At 31.6% G+C, this 27,617-nt stretch overlaps 1 protein-coding gene across 1 annotated transcript in view; it reads right to left on the bottom strand.

Annotated features, from left to right (window-relative positions):
* LOC148307771 (paxillin-like) overlaps positions 1-27,314 on the bottom strand; it is a 64,871-nt gene extending 37,557 nt beyond the window's left edge. Inside the window, exon 1 of the mRNA XM_088262872.1 lies at positions 27,211-27,314. The gene's annotated coding sequence lies outside the window, so the exon portion shown is untranslated. The remainder of the gene's footprint in view (positions 1-27,210) is intronic.
* Positions 27,315-27,617: the final 303 nt, after the last annotated feature.

Below are 27,617 nucleotides of genomic sequence, written 5' to 3'. Positions count from 1 at the left end.
ACTCGGTAAATACCACTATCTTAAAATCTATACGGTGCACAGTGCGTTATTTTGGCAATCTAGGGGTACTTTATTATTACGCTTAAAATATACCGGTTTTTGTAGGTTTTTGGATACTATCACTTATAAAATACATGATTGAGTGAACATTTTGTATTTATCTTATAGTATTTCTAGAAAGATATGATAAAATGGGTATTAAAACAACTTTCATGCTTTATGAAAAGAGGTCACAGTTAAATGTGTTTGTATTACACTTAAATGTTTCGGCAGATATTAATATTATTTAAATATTTGTTGTAGATGCATATATGCATAAAACGTCATCACCAATGTTTGTAAAAGAAAGGTATATATTCGTATATGAGGCCAGGAATTATTTGAAAATGGAGAATATTCAAGTTATGTTTTTTTCAGAATCACTATTATTTAAATATTCTTCTGATTCATTAAACTCATATTTTAAGTTCTGTTTGAATAGATAAACATGATCACATGGCATCGGATACTTTACCGTCTATCATACAAAATTCATCGTAAGCTTCACGTGCATTTTTATTTCATTCACAAGTATTTTTGTTGGAGAAAGTGTCGTAATTTCATCCAAATTTTTTTCTTTCATCAACTTCTGTAGTCATTGTGTTCACCGTTTCTTTAATAAAAACCAATTAAATGGGGTGAAAATATCTAGTCGACAATGGTGCACGATTTTGCCAAATATATTTTTTGTTGTGTTTAACAGTTCCACTATAAGTATACATATTTGTATTGACATCATAGTAATACTAAACAATTTTTTATCTGAATGATGGTCTTCTGAAAATTTTGTCGGTACCTATTTTGTCGGCACCATGACAGACCCACTTTAGAATTTTATTTTAACTAATGTTTTTCGAGTAACAAAGAGTTTCAAGCACTTCTTCTTGAACCTTGGATAATCGCGCCCCAGTATGATCGTTAAGTGACTAAAGCGGAATTTCAGCTGAAATTTCGTTGATGGTGATTGCTGGAGAATTTCACAGATTCTTTCGCTTAGTAAGGTGGATATTGTTTCCTATTTATATCTATCATTTGTTGCCTTATGATATCATACTGATGGGTTTTTAGATTATTTTATAGGTAGTCCTTAATCCGCAGATAATTCGGCTTATTTTTTATTGAAATATTTTTTTATTGTTAGGAAGGCAGAAGATAACTCTCTGATGAAGGCGGCAGAATCTCTTTTTCCAGTTTTTCTCAGTTTGATTACTGTGGCCAAGGACAACTCTTGTTGGGTTGTTAATTTAACATGATTTTGTATTTTTCGTTTTTTGACCTTCGATGCACACGATTCAAAAACCTTTCAAGGCCTACAAGGCTTACAAATTGAGCTACTTTTCAAAGTACTTGATAGAACTTGAGTAAAAATATTAGAAAACATAAGATTTCCTTGAATAATCTATAAAGAATTTGAACTTAAGAATTGTTTTCGAGATCTACCCGATTTATTCCACTTTTGCCCAATTTTTTGACAAACACTTCTGATTTTTGTTTTAAAACTAGTCAAAATCTTAAATAACACTGAAAGCATATTAAATTGCTCCAAAATATATGCAATTATGGCTTCAACTCTCACGCGTTTTGAATCTACGACTCATATGTCAAAAATAGCCTGACGAGAAATTTACGTAGTCATTCTGAAATTGAGAAAAAAATGTATGGGCATGGCAAATTAAGCAAAAAGTTATTATATATGCTAATAAGAATATAAGTTAAGCTTTTATAAAAATACTGTCATAGTACGGTATTTTAGGGTATGGCATACTAAAAGCCTAGTTATAATTGGAATAAACCAATTATAATTTATATTTACGAGCTATAAGTTCAACAAGACTTTGCACGCTAATGAAATAATATTTACTCAAATAAAAACACGTACAGTATACCTTGATAAATTAATACTATAAAAATATAAACAAATATTACACATACATAACACAAATTTATAATATGATGACTCAAGCGACTGATGCGCATTCGTTTAAAACCGCTCACCCCCAACGGCGCGCTGAAGCTCGGGTTTCCGATACGATTATGTATTTTTCGGAATGACTTAATTTAAAAATAATTAAACAGTTTTGTAAAATGGTTTGTTTTCTATTGGAATAAAAAAAATTTTTCAAAATATAAGCCATCGAAAAAAATAATAAAGTTCCGCTAGATTGCCAATATAACGCACCGTGCGGTGTTTGAAAATCATGCGGAACGCATCGAAACACGTGTCACGATAGATCTAAAGAAAAAGTGATATTTACTTAAGTAAAACTTAAATTAAAAATTCCATATTCTTCTTCATCTATGTTGAGATTTAGACATCATGTGATAATAACTCCTTAGTAGAGAGACCCAGAATTGTGTTGTCAAGGGTTTTCCTATAAGAGGTTTCATTTTGAATATCCCGCCATCTGGGCAGCTGCTACTTTTGAAGCTGTCATCTTTTGACATTTGACAAGTAAAAACTACGCCATTACTAAAAATGCAACGATACACGCTTCAACAACGCATTGGAATTGTTAAATTCACTACAGAAATGGTGAAAAATTTGCAGCCACAGTTATAAAAACTAACTAACTAACTAACCATCACGCCGCTTCCCCGCAGGGGAAGGGAGAGAGAATAGAGCGCCACACCACTCTGTCCTTGCAAACATTCTTCGCCTCTTCCACGTTCATGCATCTCCTCATACATACCCGCCGATTGTTACGACTCCTAACCTGACCACTTTCAAGTATTTGGCATACCTGATCGTGCCATGTTTTTCTCGGTCTTCCTCTGCTTCTTTTCCCACTAAAATTCGCCTCATAAATTTGTTTTACCGTTCTTTCCTCACTCATTCGTTCTACATGTCCAAACCATCTCAACACACCTTTCTCAATTTTATCGATAATGCTTATCTCAGCTTTGCATTCCTTCCTTATTTCACTATTTGCACATCTATCATACATCGTTTTGTCGCACATTCTTCTGAGAGATCGCATTTCGACTGCATTCAGTCTACTTTCATCCTTCTTTTGCCAACTCCATGTTTCACTTCCATACATTAGGGTTGGAACCAGGATACTAGTAGATATGGTGAATTTTAAGCGCAAAACTCTTTAAAACTCAATTTTTACTGGCGAAATAAATCATATCGCTCACTCCTTTCAAGAACGTCATAAATCAAAAAACTTGATTTTTCAGGAAAACGTTTTTAAAGTTTAAGAATATAATACAATATATTAAAAATAAATATTAAGGCACTTATTAAACTTTTTACTGTGCAACAGATCTTTTAAGGAAAAACCTGAAGGTTTTATTCCATTTAAAAAATATTTAGTATATTAAAAAAAATAATTAAAAAATGCCTTTTCTTCAAAATGCAAAAACAACACTTTCTGTCATGTAGCTGGTAAATATTAAGTTAAAAATATGCCTCTTCTGCTGGGATATAGTGCATTTTCAGGGCATTCTGAAAACATTCACAACTGAAAATTTACGTTTTTTGATTTATGACGTTCTTGAAAGGAGTGAGCGATATGTTAACTATTTTTTTATAGTGGGCCGTTGATAATTTTCATGACAGGCTATACGGCTCGTAATTTGGTTTATGTGAAGCCGACATTACGCAGTGATTCTGCTATCTCGTAACGTCGTATATATAATGGCAACAAATTGCTAAAAATGCGGTCAGAATAATAACTCCAGACTAACTGCCTTCAATATTAATTGAAAAATTTTCTCACTAATTTTCTTATGGCCTTATTTCAAATTAGATTGTCTACTACGTCAATTTGTTTTTTTTTTTTTTAAATATTTTTTATTGTCAAACTATTTTTTTGTTATAAAATTTATATTCAAAGCGATAACTTTGTAATTTTATATTTTATATTTAAAATGTGACTTTATTTTAAAATCGCAATAAACATTTTTATAATGACTTTATTATAATTGTCAGCCTCCGTAGTGTAATGGTCAGCACGCTCGGCTACCGTTCTGGAGGTCCCGGGTTCGATTCCCAGGGGGGTCAAATGAATATTAGTGATTTTTTCACTGTAATATTTATTCAATATTACCTTGGACTGGTACCTGAAGCGGAGGACTGATCACCTTTCATGTGTAAACGATCAAGATAACACTGCGTTTATATGACGCAGTGCCCTATGCACTATTGGGGTGCGGATAAGGGTTTTATTATCATTATTATAAGACTGATTAAAAGTATAATCAGTCTTGAAGAAGAAGCGGTTAGCTTCGAAACCGGTAGACATTATAATTAAGTTAAAATAAAATGTGTATAGAAATTTTAAAATACAGTTATATTTTAATTTTAAAAAAATGTTGATTATAACATATAACTCTTAGCAGGCTTATTTATGAGCATAATTTGATCCTGGCGAGGTCAATTTAAGGAAAAAGATTACTACTTTGTAGTAACATCTATTGATTTTTAATTTAATTTGAGCGCAATTTAAGGTATATGTAATTTATATTTGAAGCACTAACTTTGTGATTTTCCATTTTATAATTAAAACGTGACTTTATTTTAAAATCACTATAAATATTTTATTATAACTTAATTATAATGTCTACCGGTTTCGAAGCTAACCGCTTCTTTATCAAGACTGATTAATACTATATTATCAATCTTGACAAAGAAGCGGTTAGCTTCGAAACCGGTAGACATTATAATTAAGTAAATATACCCTTCCCGTCCTTAAGCATCAATCCACCGAACGGGTAGAAATACCTTTGCCGTCCTAAGTGTGTTAAGAAATAGTGGTATTTACTAAATAAATCTTAAATAAAAAATAATCATTTTTAATTCAAGTTTTACTTGGTAAATACCGATATTTCTAAATCTCTTCTTATATATCAATCACAGGTTGCTTCGTGTGTAAGTTCGCGACGGTATCTTTGGTTGATTTCAGCAAGCTTTTTTATTTAGCCGAGACCCTTTTATTTTTTAATGTACGCAAGATCCTTCCCGAATTATTTCACATACTGGGAGATGCCTGAAACATTTTTTTAAATTTTCATCAAGCTTGAATTTTTTCACGTTTTAATTTTTTTTGACTTTTTGAAATGTGCGAAAGATCCTATTGCCGTAAATTTTTGAACAAAGATTTGGACGTACTCAAAACATTGGGAAGACAGGCGCCGTGGCGTAGTTGGGTAGACGCTCGACTACAAAACTGGCATCGCTGGTTCGATTCCCGCCAATTGCGAAATGAATTCAAGAAAGATTTATTTTCAATTGGTCTGGGTGTTTGTGATGTATTTTTCACATTTACCTTCCCTATCCTTACTATCCTACCTGCAGACAAGCCTCTATAATTAGAGGCTTTGGGGGTTATTACTTCTTAGTTGTGTCTGGTTGTGGTCCCGTGGTTAGTGTCGCGGACTCTTAAGTCAGAATTTCTCGGTTCGAACCCACTCTACGATTTGATACCTATTTCTAATTATGTGCCGCTTAGTCTCACAGAAATAGTATGAAATTGAAATAGTAGTGAAAATAATAATAACACCATATTTCTCTTTTTTAATATGATTATTTTAATATAAAAAATCAATCTACCGTCGATGTTGTCATCGTGCAGGAACGCTGCCGAACTGGTGTGCAGTATATTTACTCTTATACATGCGTCTCGCCCACGCGCACTTAATTTCGGCGTTACCAAATGAGACAGACAGATACAGACGGTGGCGCGCGGCTTATTTGGGAAACACTTTTGCACTCGGTACATTTATTCTGAAATCCGACACTAGAACGGAGAAAGGAGATGAAGAGAAGTTAGATATCGCTCACTCCTTTCAACAACGTCATATATCAAAAATCGACAATTTTCAGTTGTGCAAGTTTTCGGAATGCCCAAAAAATGTACTATATCCCAGTAAAAGAGGCATATTTTTAACTTGATATTTACCCGCTACAGGGCAGAAAGTGTTGTTTTTGCATTTCGAAGAAAAGGTATTGTTTAATTTTTTTTTTAAATATACTCAATTTTTTTCAAACGGAGAAAAAACATTCAGGTTTTACCTAAAAAGATCTGTTGCACAGAAAAAAGTTCAATAAGTGGCTTGATATTTATTTTTAATACATTTTATTATATTTTTAAATTGAAAAAACGAAATTTGACGTTGAAAGGAGTGAGCGATATGTAGGTAAATGCGAGTGCAAAGGGGTGAATAGTGTTTTGCAAAGTTTATATTTGCATTTTACAGTTTTTATTCTTATTCAATATTAAAATATTTAATAATAATAATAAAAAAAAACCCTTTCCGCACCCCAATGGTGCATAGGGCACTGCGTCATATAAACGCAGTGTTATCTTGATCGTTTTCATATGAAGGAAAGGTGATCAGCCCTCCGCTTCAGGTACCAGTCCAGGGTAGTATTGAATAAATATTACAGTGAAAAAAATCACTTATATTTATTTGACTCCCCTTGGAAATCGAACCCGGGACCTCCAGAACGGTAGCCGAGCGTGCTGACCATTACACTACGGAGGCGGACTCCGAATATTAACAGTGTCCTAATTTTTGTTGCCAAATTCTGAATTTAGCTAAATTTAACTAATAGTATTATATATATAAACTTTGCATTTCAAATACTTGTAAGTGGCCAGGTCAGGAGTCGGAATAATCGGCCTGTATGCATAAGAACGTTTGTGCACTACACGGAATTTTACCGTCCGGCAGTCTGTTTTTTTTTTTTAAATAAAAGCTACGGCAGTTTATTGTGATCGAATTTACGCGCAACGTGATCACGCACCGATCGAGCTCACCGATCCGAAGAAAGACGGCAAAAGCACAAGCCAATCATCCGGTTTATCATGCTGACCGGACTGCCGGACGGTAAAATTCCTGTAGTGCACAAGCCAGATTGTGTGGAAAGACAGATTGGTGTGGCGTCCTATTCTCTCTGCCTACCCTTGCGAGGAAGCGGCGTGATGATGAGTAAGTTCTTCTTCTAACCCTTATCCGCACCCCAACGGTGCATAGGGCACTGCATCGTTTAGAAGCAGTGTTATCTTGATCATTAAATACACGAAGAAAAGGTTATCAGCCTTTCGCTACAGGTACCAGTCCAGGGTCATATTAAATAAATATTAGACTGAACCCGGAACCTCTAGCATGGTAGCCTAGCGCGCCAACCACTACGCTATGGAGGCGGACAAATTAGTTAGTTTGAAATGTGCAAAAATAAGATCTTTTTTGTGAATGTATCCTAAGCCTTTTTCTTTGTTACACGACGATTGGTCGTTTCACACGCTAATAAGTTTTTTCTGTCATCACAGTACTCGTAATACTATGCTGAAATTCGTAAAAAAAATATAGGGTATAATTTCCCAATTTAAAATTTAGATTTATGAGGTCAAACGCCTTATTAATGGTCTGGGCGAAGACTATTATACATATCGCTCACTCCTTTCAAGAACGTCATAAATCAAAAACCGTCAATTTTCAGTTGTGCATGTTTTCGGAATGCCCGGAAAATGTACTATATCCTAGCAAAGGAGGCATATTTTTATCTTAATATTTACCCGCTACAGGGCAGAAAGCGTTGTTTTTGCATTTTGAAGAAAAGGTATTGTTTAATTATTTTTTTTTAAATACTAAATATTCTTCAAATGGAGAAAAAACCTTCAGGTTTTACCTAAAAAGATCTGTTGCACAGTAAAAAGTTCAGTAAGTGGCTTGATATTTATTTTTAATACATTGTATTATAATTTTAAACTTTAATAACGTTCTCCTGAAAAATCAAGTTTTTTGATTTATGACGTTCTTGAAAGGAGCGAGCGATATGTAGTATGCGTTGAGTGACCTACATACATGTCGATAATTTGACGTGTCGATTATTTTTGTGTGTTTTGAATCATTATTTATCAATTATTTACTCGTACTAATAACATAACTACTTTAATTGAATTCAAACAGAATTAGGTTTTTTTGATTAAGCAATTCGTAGTATTTAAAAATTGTAATAGCTTAAGGGGGTACTCGTAAACACACAATATAGAAAGCGAGCGGGTGCGCAAAAAGCCAGACGTGTATCCGTACTCGCAAACACACAATATAGAAAGCGAGCGGGTGCGCAAAAAGCCAGACGTGTATCCGTGCATATTTTTTTTAGAATGTACAATACAATTTATTGGAGTTTGATTTTTATTTGATAATATTTATTGAATTTTTTTTTTACTTCTTACCTTTTAATAACTATTGAAAACAATATATTTACGAATATTTCGAAGTAAAATTATTTTTTCTATACAATAACCACGTTTGAAGCAAAAAATTCAATTACGTTTAATTTAAAGACAACATTTTGAGTGTGTCCAAATACTTGTTCACAAAATCTGGATTATCTCCAATTACAGGAGTTATTTTCATATTATTTTTTGACATCTCATCAAAGATGAAGAAGAATATGGAAGTCTGGGCATTTACGGGGCTGACGACCGTCATAGGCTGGTTTAAGTATGTTTATCACTTTACACACGTGTAACATTCACCAATTCTACCCATTATTGACAACCACACTACTCAAATTCTTGGAAGTTCTATATATATGAACCAATTTAGAAACCTTGTTCATGAATCACTAGAACTTCACTAGAGACATCTATTGGTGAGATGTAAAGAAGCTGTCTCTAGTGAAGTTCTAGTGATTCATGAACAAGGTTTCTAAATTGGTTAATATATATAGAACTTCCAAGAATTTGAGTAGTGTGGTTGTCAATAATGGGTAGAATTGGTGAATGTTACACGTGTGTAAAGTGATAAACATACTTAAACCAGCCTATGACGGTCGTCAGCCCCGTAAATGCCCAGACTTCCATATTCTTCTTCATCTTTGATGAGATGTCAAAAAATAATATTTAATTTAAAGGTTTAAAGAAAACTTAGTTGTGGGCTATCGAATATCCCACCTTAAGACTTTAGTGAAATCACACAAGAGTCATGAGATTTTTAAATATATGTAAGAGTTACAAAAATTTCAGTAGTGTGGTTGTCAATCATGGGTAGAATGAACGGTGAATGTTACACGTGTGTAAGTCGATCACTTAACCAGCCTGGTAAAATGGTGAATATTACACGTGTATAAAGAGATTATTTAACCAGACCATTACAGGTCATAAGCCCTGTAAAAACCCACACTTCCATGTTCTTCTTCATCTTGAGAAATACAAGAGGTCTATTACCAGATTGGTAAAATCAATTTAAAATAGAGTCCTGAATTTTGAACCTAATGAAGCATGGTTTAATTTCACTTTTAATTCTTACTTCAATTTTTTTATTACTTTTAATTGTTAATACTCTTTTTTGAAATAGAGTCTTGAATTTTGAACCTTATGAAGCATGGTTTAATTTCACTTTTAATTCTTACTTCAATTATTTTATTACTTTTAATTGTGAATACTCTTTTTTACAGCCAAATTTGTATTCTTTATATACCTATGTGTTTAACCTGCACCTTTACTGATTCTGTAAGCTTGTTGCGTTCTCATCTAATTGATGAAAAACATTCAAACAATTTGTATTGCACTGTATTTCATTTCTTGGTATGTGTTTTTCATTGTTTGTGAACCATAAATAAATAAACTACTACTACTACTACTACTACCATCACGCCGTTTCCCCGCAGGGGTAGGCAGAGAGGATGGAACGCCACACTCTTCTGTCCTGACATACACTCCTCGCCTCCTTCACATCCATACATCTAGTCATACAAGCCCTCCGATTACGCAGACTTTTGACACCGCATTGATCTGATCGTGCCAAGTCTTTTTCGGCCGGCCACGTTCTGTTTTCCCTCTCACATTCGCCACATATATTTTCTTAGTCATTCTCTCGCTATCCATTCGCTCCACATGTCCATACCACCGCAAAGAACTCTTCCTAATCTTTTCAATTATTCCTCGTTCAGCCTTACATTCCTTTCTTATATCGTCGTTTTTAATTCTGTCATACAATGATTCATAAATAAATAAATCTATGTCAAAATGACAAAATAACTCATCAGTTGAGAATCTCAGATTTGTGAACAAGAATTTGGACGCACTCAAAAATGTTGTGAACAAAAAACTGTCGGCTTTAGTATATGCGAGTATATACTTACTCTAAGTTGCCAACAAAGAATTTATTGTATGCACATAAATTTTGGCACGACATATCTCCAAATATGGACATACGAATAGTGAAAACGAAACGTGGACAAAAACCAATTTCTAGTCAGTGACGTAACGAAGCGATGAACGCGGAATGTGTGTGACGTACGTTTTACGTATAAGGTTCGATCTGGCATTAAGGTTTCTTTCCTAAGTTTGACAAAATGGTGGATTTAAAATAATAATAAAAAAGAACAAACAAAACGATGATGATAGATAGAAGTTCTACGTATCTATGAATCGGCTCCAAGCTCAGGAGCTCATTATCACCCTGGTCAATAGCACAACAGAAGTATAGAGAAGCATATCTGGGAAAATAATAATTGAAACAATTATAATATAATGGGTCATGCGACCAGCGTGGAGTGTGGATCTGATGGCCAACAGTACGAATTTTGCACTCTTCCGTCGGTTTGTCCGGACTTGGGTATCTCGTTGGGAACTCCTCAGATGCGCGGACGCCTAGGTGAGATTGATTTGGTGGGACAGGCTGCTGTTCCTGTGGAATGCTGATACGGCCAGGACTGTGCTTCCTTCCGAGCGGAACGCACACGTTCTTTTGTGTTTTGTCCTCCCCTTACGGGGGTGGTATTTGGATCCTCTGCCTTTGTTCACCCAGGAAGTCCTTCTTTATTAATGTTTTTTTTTTCTTCTCTTAATGTAAATAACGGTGTTTTTTTTTTGTTTTTAAATATTAGTTACTAGTTCTCTATTACTTTAGTCTTTAAGTCATTGTTTGTGTTCGTCTTAAATTGTATTCTGTTTTTTTTTTTATTTTTGGAAACATTGTTATTTTTTTTTGTTGAGTTCTTATTGTTTTTATTTTATTAAAATTAAAAGAGGTAATGAGGAGATCCCGAGGGGTGGGGATGAAGTGTCGGCCTCTGTCCGTACATCCTCCTCCCCCCTCATTAATTGAATAGAGCAATATTTATTTCTTCAGAAATATTTTGAAGATTTTCCTCTATGTGCAGCTGACAGAGAGTCCCTCAGGACTCTATAACTGCTGCGGGTGGATGGTGGGCTCAGATTCCAAAATAATTATAATATAAACAAGAGCATGTTTGATAACATGATAACTAACTTTTGAATATTGAAAGCATTAACTTTGTGGATCATATTGATATATTATATTGAGAAATAAAAAGATTTTGTTTTTTGATCCACTCACATTTTTATGAACCAACTAGTTTCGGCAACAACCTGTTGCCCTCTTCAGGGTTTAGTCATAAATTAAACCCTGAAGAGGGCAACAGGTTGTGGCCGAAACTAGTTGGTTAATAAAAATGTGAGTGGATCAAAAAACAAAGTCTTTTTATTACTCAAATGATATAATAACTAAACTGAATGAATTATTGGTGATATAAGTCATTAATGGTGATATAAGGCAAAAATACATGGCTGAGATGAGTAAAACAGACAATCCGCCAAAGCTAAAAGACTTGTAATGTAGGGAAGAATGCATAATCTGACCATACTTAGTTTGGAGGGCTCGCCTATATGGAGTATGACAATGGATGGATTATGATTTGCCGCCAGTCCGTTACCTAACCTAATCACAAAGCTACGACGGATTAAGCCATCGCCTTAGCTGTCAATATCTGGTGCATTTTAGGGTGACCACACAATCCACGGAGGCTGGACTTTCCTGCATTACATTCCTGAATTTTTAGCATATATTTATAATTTTTATAATTTCGAATATGTATATTTAACTGTATATATTTAATAGAAAACACTTTTCACAAAAATCGTTTTCTAATAAATACATTTCTTAAATGGAATTTTTCATTTTTAAGTAATAAATTAGTGAACATATATATTTATATATATATATATATATATATATATATATATATATATATATATATATATATATATATATATATATATATATATATATATATATATATATATATATATATATATATATATATATATGTATTTATATATATATATATGTATATATATATATATATATATATGTATATATATATATATATATATATTATAAATAATAATACTAAATTGTTATCGATTTCTAGTTAAATTTTTAACCTGTTGTCCCTAATTATATTTTGCCGTGTGGTCACCCTACAATTTCACAATTTGCATTGTGGAGACGTTTCCGAACACCTTGGGGCTATCTCGCAAATCTGGCGTGCCAAAAAGGAACCGCTCAGGAAAATCAGTTCAGCTACAAGGCGTGCACCATGTTGCAGTCATGCTATGTAGTGCGCGGACGAGCCTTCGTCGTTAGGTCACCGGGTGTCCTTAAGTGTTATATATAATATGTGCGCATGTTATTGCTCTCGCGGCGAAAAATTCAACTAATTGGCGAGTGTGCCAATTTAATTTTTTTGGTTTTTCTAACAAACAAAGAAAAATTAGACGACTGCATGTGCACATGCAATAAGTTTTCTAATTGAATTTTTAATTATTTATCTGAGTCATTTTCATACCTAATTTTGCTGTGATCATTGAATCAGATAAAACGATGAATTTTGGTTTTGTTTAAAATTAAATAACAAATAATGTTTTCGGTTAAATATATTTCTTATAAAATATAAATAATTTTAACATTTCGAAGAATATGGAATTAAAGTCTGGACGTTTACAGGGCTTTTGACCATATACATATATATATATATATATATATATATATATATATATATATATATATATATATATATATATATATATATATATATATATATATATATATATATATATATATATATATATATATATATATATATATATATATATATATATATATATATATATATATATATATATATATATATATATATATATATATATATATATATATATATATATATATATATATATATATATATATATATATATATATATATATATATATATATATATATATATATATATATATATATATATATATATATATATATATATATATATATATATATATATATATATATATATATATATACATATATATACATATATATATATATATATATATATATATATATATATATATATATATATATATATATATATATATAATGTAAATTAAGTGTAAATAATAGTTTTAATTCGTTGTAATAAAAGCTAACTGAAAAAATAAATAAAATTAAAAAAAAATTAAAAAGAGTCGAGTGATTTATTTTTAGTAGGCGATAAAAATAAATAAAAAACGCAACAATACCCAATTATCGTTCGAGAGACGATTACTTTCGTCATTGTGTTCATTTTGTATAGATCGTTTTAGCAACACGTTTCTTTCTTTTCCATTGTCAGTCTGCCCACTGGTTTATTGGCCATTTTTCGGCTCATGTGCCGTTCGCGTTGGATTAGGATGCGATTCAGTGGGCGGTTATGCCCTCTGCGTGGGAAGCCTTCCTCGAAAACGTTCCGTCTATTTTGACGTTGAATTTCGCGAGGTGTAATTATTTATTTGCAAATATCCGCTCGTTTATGCTCTAATCGGGGCCATTAAATTATAAATTGATGAATAAAACGACTGAATACTAACAAGATTTTTTTTAAATAATTTTATTGTTTCGGCATTAACTTTGTGGTAAGACATGTTACAATGATTAAAGAAAACACTTGTTTTTTACCATTTGAGTTTTATTATAGACTACATGTTTCAGAAGTTGAACTTCCATCATTCAGGTCTGTATAATAATATTATATAGACAACAATAACATAACATAACATTATTTATTATACAGACCTGAATGATGGAAGTTTAACTTCTGAAACATGTAGTCTTTAATAAAACTCAAGTGGTAAAGAACAAGTGTTTTCTTTAATCATTGTAAAAGTAATTTTAGCATAAAAAAAGTAAATCCAAGCTTATCTCGTAAGTTTACAACATTTTGAGTGTGTCCAAATACTTGTTCACAAAATCTGGATTATCTCCAATTACAGGAATTGTTTTAATATGATTTTTTGACATATCATCAAAGAAGTTCTAGTGATTCAAGAATAATGTTTCAAAATTGGTTCATATATATAGAACTTCCAAGAATTTGAGTAGTGTGTTTGTCAATAATGGGTAGAATTGGTGAATGTTACACGTGTGTAAAGTGATCACTTAAACCAGGCCATGGCGGTCGTCAGCCAGACTTCCATATTCTTCTTCATCTTTGATGAGATGTCAACAAAAAAAAATCGTAAGTCACTATGGTCCTGATTATCCGATATAAACGGGATTTTAGATGGATAACAGCCAAAATTTAGAACAAGTGATTTTCATATATTTTTAACCCTCTCTTACTTATTGTATTTTAAAAAAAAACTTATTTTTTGACATCTCATCAAAGATGAAGAAGAATATGGAAGTCTGGGCATTTACGGGGCTGACGACCGTCATAGGCTGGTTTAAGTGATCACTTTACACACGTGTAACATTCACCAATTCTACCCATTATTGACAACCACACTACTCAAATTCTTGGAAGTTCTATATATATGAACCAATTTAGAAACCTTGTTCTTGAATCACTAGAACTTCACTAGTGACATCTATTGGTGAGATGTAAAGAAGCTTTTTACTAAGCTGAAACTCTTGTATTAGTATGTGAGGTCCAAATCCTGGATTTCAATCACACACTTGAGAAACGCCAGAAAATACCATTTTCATTTTTATTATTTAAGCTTATAATTTGACCAGATAATTTATTTACAACATTTTGAGTGTGTCCAAATACTTGTTCACAAAATCTGGATTATCTCCAATTACAGATAAATAATTAATTCTGTAATTGGAGATAATCCAGATTTTGTGAACAAGTATTTGGACACACTCAAAATGTTGTAAAAAAAAACTAGTATAAAAAATCTTTAATGTGGAATTTATGGTCATAATTAGACACGGTAACAAGTTTTTTGGCCTCATATTTATTTATTTATTGTAAGGCCAACAGACAGTTTAGTATAACATAAATATACATTCAATTAAGTAATATTTGTAATGTCCAATTACAGGCTTTAACATAATTGTTACAAATAAGTGCGGTACCTTTTTGTTTCTGTGCGCATACATACCAATGTTCATAATTACATGTAGAAATGCATACACCATTCACTGGTATGATAGTGCCTTAAATGAAAAGTAGTGTAACTTATTTTTTCCATAAACATAATTAAATTAAGTTTCATGAACGTGATATGCATGCGCATGCGCACATAGGTACACGGTGCACATACATATATATATATACAAATAAGCAATAATAATTACATACTATTTTCAAGATTAAAGGATTCTTCAATTTCTTTCTTAAAGGATTGTAGTGTAATATTGAATATATCTGTATTCTCATATTTATTATTAATTAAATAACAGGTTCTGTTAATGAAAGAATTTTGATATGACTTGGTATTACATTTCGGAACGTGAAAAATACTTTTGTTTCTTGTCTGGGTCCCAGGAACCCTAAACCCAATCTGTGACAAAAGCTGTGGACAGTCAACAAGATTATTAATGATTTTGTAAATATATATAATATCGGCCATGCTTCGTCGGAATTTAAGTGATTTTAGGTTAAGTTTAGTAATAAAGTCACTTGCTTCACTTTCTGGAACTTTCATCGCAAATTTACAGTATGATATAAATTTTGATTGAATAGATTCAACTCGATCGATGTATTTTTTATATTGAGGGTTCCAAACGGGGGAAGCAAATTCCAAATGGCTCCTTACGTAAGTATAATACAATAATCTAAGAGTATGTATATTGGTGAATTCTTTGCCTAAACGAAACAGGAAGCCCAACATTTGATAAGCTTTTTTGACAATCGAGTCGACGTGAGCTTCAAAAGTTAATTTAGAGTCCAATATAACACCGAGATCGCGGATCTCGGTGACTCTAGAGAGAATATGATTATCTAGCTTATAATTGTGATTAATTTTAAGTTTGTTTCTAGAAAATGTCAACACAAAGCATTTGTTAGTATTTAATTTTAAATGGTTAAGTTTGCAGTATTCGCTAAGTCTCTCGAGGTCACTTTGGAGTTTAATACAGTCTTGTAGTGATTTAATTTCAAAATATATTTTCATGTCATCGGCAAAGAGCAAAAAATCAGCGAATCTAAAACATTGGCCAATATCGTTTATAAAAATTAAAAAGAGTAAGGGCCCCAAGTGTGATCCTTGTGGTACTCCAGAGGGTACGCTTACAACCTCTGAGACAAACCCATTTATTGCCACAGACTGGAGTCGGTCACTAAGGTAGGAAACCAACCAACTATAGAGATCACCATGGATACCCAAACTCGACAGTTTAGTTAATAGTATCTTGTGTACAACGCTATCAAAAGCTTTGGAATAGTCTGTGTAAATTGCGTCTATTTGGTTTCTTTTGTCCATTGCCCCTAACACAAACTCCAAAAAAACCGTGAGATTAGATGTCACAGATTTACATTTGAGATTTTTTACATATGAGGCTTATTTGTATTTAAGAGAACATCAAATACGATTGTAGGAATTTGGTGATAATGTTAATAAATTACATGTAACCAGTGGCGTGCACAGAGCATGTCAGCCCCATAAATGCCCAGACTTCCGTGTTCTTCTTCATCTTTGATGGGATGTTAAAAAATAATATCAATCTATTTGTTTTTCTTTCTCGTAACTCATCACTGGAGTCTCAGTCACTATGGGGCTTATCGATCATTTCCCGTTAAAATAACGAAAATGATAGTTAGATTAAAAAAAATAGCTGTAGGTTTTTGTTTTCGTCATTTTTGTGATTAGGCACATTGTAATTGACGTAATCGATCAAAATAGCTCTTTTTACTGATATATTTATTATTATCATTTCTTAGCTGGCGTGCTGGCGTTATTAATTTTATAAGTTAAGATAAAAATTGAGCCAACTAGATACGTAAAAAATGTGTATTCGCTAATAGTTCTAATAATCATAATCTTTACGTTCTATAGTTATATTTGTTTATGATATCATCCATAAAGCAGAGTTAATCTGTAAGCCAGACGGTTTACTCACAGGACACAAGGCATTTAAAAGAAGAAACACGAAATCTATTAAAGCTTCTTTTCATTTTTCCAATAGATGTCTCTAGTGATGCTTTAGTGATTCAAGAACAATGTTTCTAAATTGGTTCATATTTATAGTACTTCCAAGAATTTGAGTAGTATGGTTGTCAATAAAGGGTAGAATTGGTAAATGTTACACGTGTGTAAAGTGATAACTTAAACCAGCCTATGACGGTCGTCAGCCCCGTAAATGTCCAGACTTCCATATTCTTCTTCATCTTTGATGAGATGTCAAAAACTAATATGAAAAATAACTCCTATAATTGGAGATAATCCAGATTTGTGAACAAGTATTTGGACACACTCAAAATGTTGTAAAAAAATCTATTAAAACATCTGAGCACCAGAAGGCAGCGAAAGTTAGTAAAAAGATAAAAAATCCATCCGTAAAGATGTCAGGCCTAGAAATCACACTGCGATTTATTTTGGCCCCTCTTGGGAATCGAACCCGGGACCTTTAAGGCGGTAACTAAACGCGCTGACTACTGCCCACAAAGGCGGACTAGCGTGGGTGTGCGTAGATATGAATTTAAGAGATTTAAGTCATATTCAAGCATGTTTTTCCTGTCACTTAGCGAATAGAAGATGGACTCCAAACCGCGACTAATCTTGTTTCCCAATGATGTAATAAATTCCCGACTATTTTAGTGTTCCAGGAAAATACTCAGGACCGAATCAGAAGTTTGTTTTTTAAATATTTGGCCTGTTTATCGGGTCCTTGAAGCCATTCAATAAATTTTAAGGATGAAGGAAAATATCTCTCTTAATATATTTCTGTAACATGTTGCATAAAAATCTTTAAATATGTGTTTATTAATTTATCAACGCATTTATTTTAAGTTTAAGGCGATACAACGCAACACAGAATTCAATCAACGGCCGACCACCGGATAGGTCACATCGCTCACCCCTTTCTAGAACGTCATAAATCAAAAATCGACAATTTTCAGTGTGCATGTCTTCGGAATGCCCAGAAAATGTACTATGTCCCGGCAAAAGAGGCATATTTTTCACTTAAAATTTACCCGCCACAGGGCAGAAAGTGTTGTTATTGCATTTTGAAGAAAAGGTATTGTTTAATAATTTTTTTTAATGTACTGAATATTTTTCAAATGGAGAAAAAACCTTCAGGATGTACCTAAAAAGATCTGTTGCACAGTGAAAAGTTCAATAAGTAGCTTGAATTTTATTTTTAATACATTGTATTATATTTTGAAACTTTAAAAACGTTCTCTTGAAAAATCAAGTTTTTTTGATTTATGGCGTTCTTGAAAGGAGTGAGCGACATGTCTTTCACTCCCGATTTTTTTAAAGAATGTATATTGGATATTTTTTTGTCTTTCATAATACATTCTTTTCAAAACCATATAATTATTTCGAAGAAAAACGTATTTTTTTCAATACAAAAACGACGTTTTAAGCAAAATATCAATTACTTAAATGTTACCTGGGTTTAGAAAAAAATAAGTTGCGACTTAACTCATTCTGGGCCTTAATACTTGAGGATAGATAAAACAGATAATAAATAAACGAAGAAAGCACTAAAACAGAGCACACAAATGTACCAAGGTAAAATTGTGATGACAAAATAAATCATATTACTATGTATTTATTACACCGAACGCTAATTACCCGAGTTGGCTTTCTGTCAGATTGCCAAGACACAGGATAGTCACATTATTATCTTGTCTGTAGTTTAGTAAAGGAGAGCGAATGATGTTTGATGGCACTACGTAATAAAAACACAATATTTTACGTCAGACTAAAAATTGTTATGAAATCCCTATTTCTGGAAAAATCGGAGTTACGTGCTTTTAATCGGGATACGGGTAGATAAACCTTTTAAAAGTTTTGGGAAAAGCCTATGATTTATGAAAATAACAGGGTATTTTCTGCCAAGTGCTTATAAATATTTTAATGTAAAAAAAAATAGATTTAAAAATTATTTTAATATAACATAATGCAACACCGAACAATGCCAATAAAACTACAAATATTTGGGAACCGAGTATTTCAATAACCTCCGTACAAATATAAAAAAATGGAAGATATTATCTTTGAAAAATGCAATATATTATCATACCATACAATTTAATTGAAAGAAAAAACACCAAAAATAATACAAAGACACTATTATATCGTTCATCAAGTACAAATAATGAATATTGAGTGTAAGTCCGTCTTCAAGCACAAGAGCTTAGTCCCTATTTTTGGAGAGGCACAGCGTAACTAGTATAAGATATGCATGTGTTATAAGTAAAAATGCCTAGTAACTGAATTAAATTGTTATATATTTATATATAATGATTAAAGAAAACACTTGTTTTTTACCACTTTTTTTTACTCAAATGGTAAAAAACAAGTGTTTTCTTTAATCATTGTAACATGTCTTACCACAAAGTTAATGCCGAAACAATAAATAAAATATTTATATATACATTTATATACAGTGGGTGGCCATATTATTAGGGACACTTCGAATTTCCTGTAATTTTCATTATTAAATGAATTTAATGAGCAAATAATTTGGTTTTTTGAATATTTTTTTATTGATTGGGGTGCTTTATTTAGAATTTAGAAACTATATTATCACGGATTTAATAATACCAATTTATTTTTATCATAAAAAGTGATTATTCAACAATTTCGAAAAAATCTTAATTTTTAGTTATTAACACCCTTTGCTGCGATTACAACCTCCAAACGTCAGGGCATACTTTTTAATGCAGATTTTTGCATTGTGCCAGAGATTAGGGTTATTATGCCATACTCTGATAAGAGTTTCTATCATTTGCCGCTTGGTGGTGATGACTTCTTTAGCAATCTCACGTTTCGTTAGTTCCCAAAGGTTTTCAATGGGGTTCATATCCAGCTAATTCCCCGGGTATGGCAAAACACAGAGGTTTTTTCAGCCAGGAATATGATAACACTCCTGGCTTTATGACACAATACCGAGTCATGGATTAACACATACTCTTCATCGCCAGGGAACCATTCTTGAGCCTCGGCTGGAGTCGACTTTTCAGTACTCGCTGGTACTGGTCTTGTCTCATGGTCCCTTCCATGATAAAGAAGCATCCCATATCCTTAAATGAGATTACGGACCACAACATTATGCTAACAGGGTGTTTTTAGCCATCTCTACAAGGCAGTCTGGGTGGAATTTTTCTCCTGGGCCACGTCGGAAAAATGAAGTTTTTCCCACCAAAATAGAAGCAGACCTGTAATGTATTACCATAATTGCAAAAATACATATATTTTTTATTTTCTTAATTTATTATATGAATACAAGCCATAAATATTCGAATCCAGTCCGAAACAGTTACATTCCGGTGTTCTTTGGCCCATAGGAGTCGTTTTTTCTTCATGCCTCAGTCAGGCGTAGTTTTTTGGTTGGACGTCGACCCATTAGATTTACTTCAACTAACCGTCTCTGAACTGTCCTTTTGGATACGTTGATTTCTTCATCGTTTATCAACAGAAATGAACAATAATTAGACAATCAACATACTTTTTACGATTTTGGAAATAGATGTCCCTGATTTTATGGGCACCACGCGGAGTTGTGATGCTTTTTCTGCCTTTTTTTCCGACGCGGGCTGATTTTAGACGCAGGTTTTTATCAATTTTTCTTTATATCCGATGGACTCCTGACTTCAAAACATCTGTAAGTGCTGCTATTTCTCTCTGGAAATATGTGGAATGAAGTAGTAAGGTTATAACTTCCCAACATTTTCTTGGAGATATGTTTGAAGACTTGCCCATACTTAAATTGAGAATATTATGGTTCAGTTCAAACTAAATTGAATTTTATTTAAAAATTTATTGAAATTAACGTATTGAATTAGCAAAACTAATATATTATTAAACAACACTTACGTTTTTATGGTCTTGAATTCAAAAAACTTACGCAAAAATGGTTTTAAAAAATATTGACTGGGCTCACACCAATATCATTTTTCACTAATCAACATCCAAATGAAAAAAAACTTACTTTTTTGGTATTTCACAGTATTGATACATCTTCATAACAATAATTATGATACCAGCAACAAAAATACATAAGAAAAAATAATCATAACTTATTAATTTGACCAAAAAATTCATTTGAACTTGAAAATTACAAAAAAGTACAAGTGTCCCTAATAATTTGGCCACCCACTGTATATATATATATATATATATATATATATATATATATATATATATATATATATATATATATATATATATACACACACACACACACACACATCGTATGTATCGGGTTGAGGTCCGGTGGTTAGTGTCGCGGACTCTAACTGAGTTAATTTCTTGGTTCAAAACCATTCTATTACAATTTGATAGTTACTTATTTTTAATAAATAATAAGTCGCTTAGGCTCACGAAAATAGTATGAAATTGAATATATATGTATATATATATATATATATATATATATATATATATATATATATATATATATATATATATATATATATATATATACATATATATAAATATACCTACATATTTTTTCCACACACATTTTGTAAACTCACAAACACACTAAAAATTCAATAACACCTACAAAAATATATATATATATATATATATGTATATATATATATATATATATATATATATATATATATATATATTATATATATATATATATATATATATATATATATATATATATATATATATATATATATATATATACATATATATAAATATACCTACATATTTTTTCCACACACATTTTGTAAACTCACAAACACACTAAAAATTCAATAACACCTACAAAAAATCATCGTATATACATCAACTCGAGAGATCTAAGAAACGTGTGCATTAAATTAAAAATGGAAAGTTTTCATTAGTGTTTAGAGGTATGTACTATATATATAATACGAGAATAGGCACTTACTAAATTTACCTAATATCTGCACTTCGTTACGTTTAATATTTCGTAAATTCATTTAGTAATAAATCGTCCGTTTAATGGACGTCTCAGTTCCAAGAGCAGCTACCATGTTGGATCGTGCGCTTATTAGGAAATTATAGGCACCTGTCTCAAGGCGATGTAAATGCTAGTAGGTTATTATTTTAATATTAAATTAATACACCAATATATAGGTATGCCAGACACAAACTGGTATTCTGACATAACGCCTTGGTCCGTTTGAACCGAAGGTATTTGGATATTTTTACGTTTTTACGGATGCTTCATTACGTTAAATTGTTCATAAAACCGTAGTAATTTTAGCATGCTGTTGTCCTGACGAAGGGATCTCGATACCAGTAGAATGAAATCTTGGTGGAGAGTTTCAACTAATGCTTTGATTCCTAACCAATAATTTGTATTTTTATATACATATTATTTAAATGTGTTTGACAATGACCAATGCATCGAAACACGTGTTAATTTAAATGAACGTCTCATCACGGGCTATGCTTAGTGAGGCGTTCAAAAAAACATATAATTTTGTAAAAAATTATATTACAGTATTGTATAAAGTATTGTAAAAAAGACATAATAAATAAAATTAATAATAAAAACGTGTCACAATGGATTTTTTTTAAAAAGTGGTATTTAGTAAGTAACACAAATTCAATAGACAGATTTTTACCACAAAGTGACTGCTTAATCAATTAATGAAATTACTTTTGACATACTCTCGTATTCAGAAATACAGTTAATATTTGACAGAACTGAAATTGCATACAAAAAAGAGTTTATTGCAATCTTTACCCCTTGTATCCTACCCTCATGATTTAATAAGCTATCGCTCCGTATTCCATGTGCTTAAAATATGTGTGAAAGTACCCCAGTATCGTTGAACTTAACACCATAATAAGTAAAATATTGGAATGACTGTATATTTATTCCACTGTCTCGTTTCAAGTTTATTTTTGCATTCTAAAAACTTAATTTGTCAGGTTTTTATTGTTTTTTAAAAATATAATATCACAAAATAATAATCGCGACATTATTAGAACAAAAATAAATTTTTCATATGTCTAGTATGTATATTGATTTACAACATTTTGAGTGTGTCCAAATACTTGTTCACAAATCTGGATTATCTTTAATTATGGGAGTTATTTTTCATATTATTTTTTGACAACTCATCAAAGATGAAGAAGAATATGGAAGTCTGGGCATTTACTGGGCTAAAATAATAAAATAAATAAATAAAATGTAGACTCGATTTCATGAGGTTTTCACTAGTAAAAAAACTTACTAAGTTTATGACCTGTCGTAGGCTGATTTTTAGTATATATATATATATATATATATATATATATATATATATATATATATATATATATATATATATATATATATATATATATATATATATATATATATATATATATACATACATATATATATATATATATATATATATATATATATATATATATATATATATATATATATATATATATATATATATATATATATATATATATATATATATAAAACGCCTCATGTGTTATGATTGGTGTCATTTCTCACAAATTGGTGGCGTTAAGTAATGCCAAATGTTCAAGCTAAAAACCTGTCTGCGCAGATGGAAGTCGTGATAGCGTCTATGGAACATATGATACTCTACATATAATGTAACTATGCATATTCGCCTTTTTATAACTAGAACTTTTTTTGAGGTTGATTGTGAAATGATAATTTGTACGTGTCCAAAGGATTTATTCAAATCAAGATTTTTTTATTGACTCCTCACCTGACCACTTTCAAGTATTTGACATACTTGATTATGCCAAGCTTTCTTTGGTCTTCCTCTGTCCATATTTCCAACTACATTCGCCTTATAAATTATATATAAATAAATATTTATATAAGTATATTTTGTCCGCCTCCGTGGTGTAATGGTCAGCGTGTTCTGTTACCGTGCTGGAGGTCCCGGGTTCGATTCCCAGGGGGGGTGAAAATAAATATTAGTGATTTTACACTGTAATATTTATTTAATATTACCCTGGACTGGTTCCTGAAGCGCAAGAGTGATCACCTTGCCCTCATGTAAGTAATGGTCGAGATAACACTGTTTCAATTCGATGCAGTGCCCTATGCATCATTGGGTGCGGATAAGGGTTATAGGTAAAAGTAATGATAATAAGTACATTAAGTGTGTCTAAATTTTTTAATTTTGAAATTAGCTTCACTCAGGAGTTGTGTATTTATATCAAAAATGATTTTATTGATATCTCAACATAGACGAAGAACTCTCAACGAAGATGTTACCTTCGTTTTCTAAAAATTCGGATAATGTTTTCAATCGAAGCATATAATATACTCGTACGACATTCCGAAATTAACTGATGTACATACATAGTTGTTCAATCATGGGTTTATAGATGGTGAATGTTTCACAGTTCAAAAGGTGACTACTTAAACCTAATTACAGATCGTAATCCCTTTAAACGTCCGGGCTACCATATTCTCACATTTATAGGTTTATTCATATGGATATAAATTATATCATTTTAAGATATCAATAAAATACTTAACAACCATGTTTATCGTAGGCATCAGACGTACTATCGCAAATTCTCTTATCTGTTATTACTTGACAGCATTCATCAAATAGTGTTAATTATTAGTAATAGACCGATAATCCTGCTATCAGTATAAATTTCTTGAATTTTATTAGGTGCATGACGTCATATTATATTTTATTAACTTATTTTCGTCAACTCCAAAGGTGACGTTTGTCGTTTGATTAAAATCTCCCGTGAAAAAACCCTTAGTTTTATTATCGCTCCATTTCATAAAACTCTAACTAACTAACCATCACGCCGCTTCTCAGCAGGGGTAGGCAGAGAGAATAGAACGCCACACCACTCTGTCTTTGCACACATTCTTCGCCTCTTCCACGTCCATGCATCTCCTCATACATACCCGCCGATTGTTACGACTCCTAACCTGACCACTTTCAAGTATTTGGCATACCTGATCGTGCCATGTTTTTCTCGGTCTTCCTCTGCTCTTTTTTCCACTTACATTCGCCTCATAAATTTGTTTTACCGTTCTTTCCTCGCTCATTTGTTCTACATGTCCAAACCATCTCAACACACCTTTCTTAATTTTATCGATAATGTTTATCTTAGCTTTGCATTCCTTCCTTATTTCACTATTCGCACATCTATCATACATCGTTTTGTCGCATATTCTTCTGAGAGATCGCATTTGTATTTAAAATCGCATCGTGTATTTAAAATTATAAAAAAATCCGTCGGAAATTACTTGCGCTCAGAAGTCATTTACTGAAAAAAAGCTCTACTAACGCAATCGAAATCGTTTTGCGTAACGAAATTTCCAACCAGACAAAAAGCAGAAATTTGGAAAGCTCTGTTATTTCTAAACTTTGTCTATCCTTAGCTAGTTGTACTGTTGAATTATTATTTTGTTTAAATATTATTATTATCATTAATAATAATAATAATATAAAATAAAACGCGGATTGTGATTTTCCTGAATATATTTGTTTCTATGACGTCGAAAAAACGAAATATTTACATTTGGTTTTTATATAGTTTGTAAAGAATGATTCATTCCCCCCTTATTTTTATTTTCTGGTGAATATTTTATGATAGAATATAGTTTTTTCTCTTTTAATGAAAAAAACACATGCGAAAAACTACTCGAAAAAATGCAAAAATTGACAGAACTATGACAGTCTTTGCATTTAACATTTAGACTCTGATATATAATCATATTATCATATTATATTATATTTATGAAAGTGTTTAAGAAAATGTTAAAAAAATTATATTCAACGTGGTTCAAATTCATGAACGTACTATTAAAATTAAAATTATTAAAAAAATGTCATTGTTTTTATCTTAATATGAAAATTCTTTACTATATTCACTGATATATTAATGGGTAATTCAATTAAATTTAATAAACTAAAATATTATTTATTTATTTATTTACGACCATGGCCAATTCTGACAAATTATTTCGTTAACATATCATTCGTAAGTAAAGAACTTTAAGTATAAGGAAATTCCATGAAAATACTACGTTGTGAGTGTAAAATAAAATGAATTTAAAGATTATTTTGTTAATATATCATTCACAAGTTAAGAGTTTTGAATTGAGGAAATTCCACGAAAATATTACGTATTACCTTATTTATTTATTGATTTGGCGTTTAATTTGTAGAATTCCATTTTAATTTATGTATTAATTGTACAATCAAACCTTGATTTTTTGAGCCACTGAGTTGTATTTTATTGTTAAAAAAAACACATAAAAATTTATATTGTGATAGTTGTTTCGCCTAGTTATGGCATTTTCAAACGGATGTTTTTTTAAACAATGACATACAACTCAGCAGACTAAAAAATCTGTGTTTGATTTAACAATTAATACATATCGCTCACTCCTTTCAAGAACGTCATAAATCAAAAATCTTCAATTTTCAGTTGTGCATGTTTTGGAATGCCCAGAAACTGTACTTTATCCCAGCAAAAGAGGCATATTTTAAAGTTAATATTTAACCGCTACAGGGCAGAAAGTGTTGTTTTTGCATTTTGAAGAAAATGTATTGTTTATTTTTTTTTTAATAAACCAAATATTTTTCAAATGGAGAAAAAACCTTCAGGTTTTACCTAGAAAGATCTGTTGCATTGTAAAAAGCTCAATAAATTGCTTGACATTTATTTTTATTACATCGTATTATATTTTTAAATTTTAAAAACGTTCTCCTGAAAAATCAAGTTGTTTTATTTATGACGTACTTGAAAGTAGTGAGTGACATATTATAAAACCCCTTAATTTATTTTTGCAATTTTGGCTTTATTTTTATTAATGTAACTATTTTTTATTATGTACTTTTACTAAATGTAAAGCTGTAGAATTCCCAAATAAATAAAAAATACAAATTAAGAATATTATGAATTATTAGCGATCAGTTGGTGAGATTAATGCGTTACTTGCGAAGGAACAAACGATCTGACCTTTTGAGAGTAGGCCCTGTTGCACACTGCACTCGAACGCACACGGACAGATAGTTAACCCTTTAGGAACCACGACAGACCGCGGGGGACAGCGAGAGCTTACTAAGGTCTCTCCGACTTAGCGCTGGACCAAACTCTCATCTCGTGGGCAGAGATCACGCACACCGCCGTCGCGCGTCGCGCTAGACGAGCCTCACTCTGTGCCAGGGCTGGTCCAAACGTTCACTAGGGTATTATCACTCCGGAGGAATATCTAATTTAACATACTCTACCTATAAAGGATTGTATTAGTATTATTTTTTGACATCTCATCTAAGATGAAGAAGAATATGGATGTCTGGGCAGTGATCACTTTACACACGTGTAACATTACCCATTATTGACAACAACACTACTCAAATTCTTGG

This window comes from Brachycentrus maculatus, unplaced genomic scaffold, assembly GCF_059751285.1.
Source record: "Brachycentrus maculatus isolate JH-2025_06_01 unplaced genomic scaffold, ASM5975128v1 h1tg000190l, whole genome shotgun sequence".
NCBI lineage: Eukaryota > Metazoa > Arthropoda > Insecta > Trichoptera > Brachycentridae > Brachycentrus > Brachycentrus maculatus.
The sequence above is the reverse complement of the archived record's forward strand: the minus strand, read 5'-3'. Positions and strand labels throughout refer to the sequence as shown.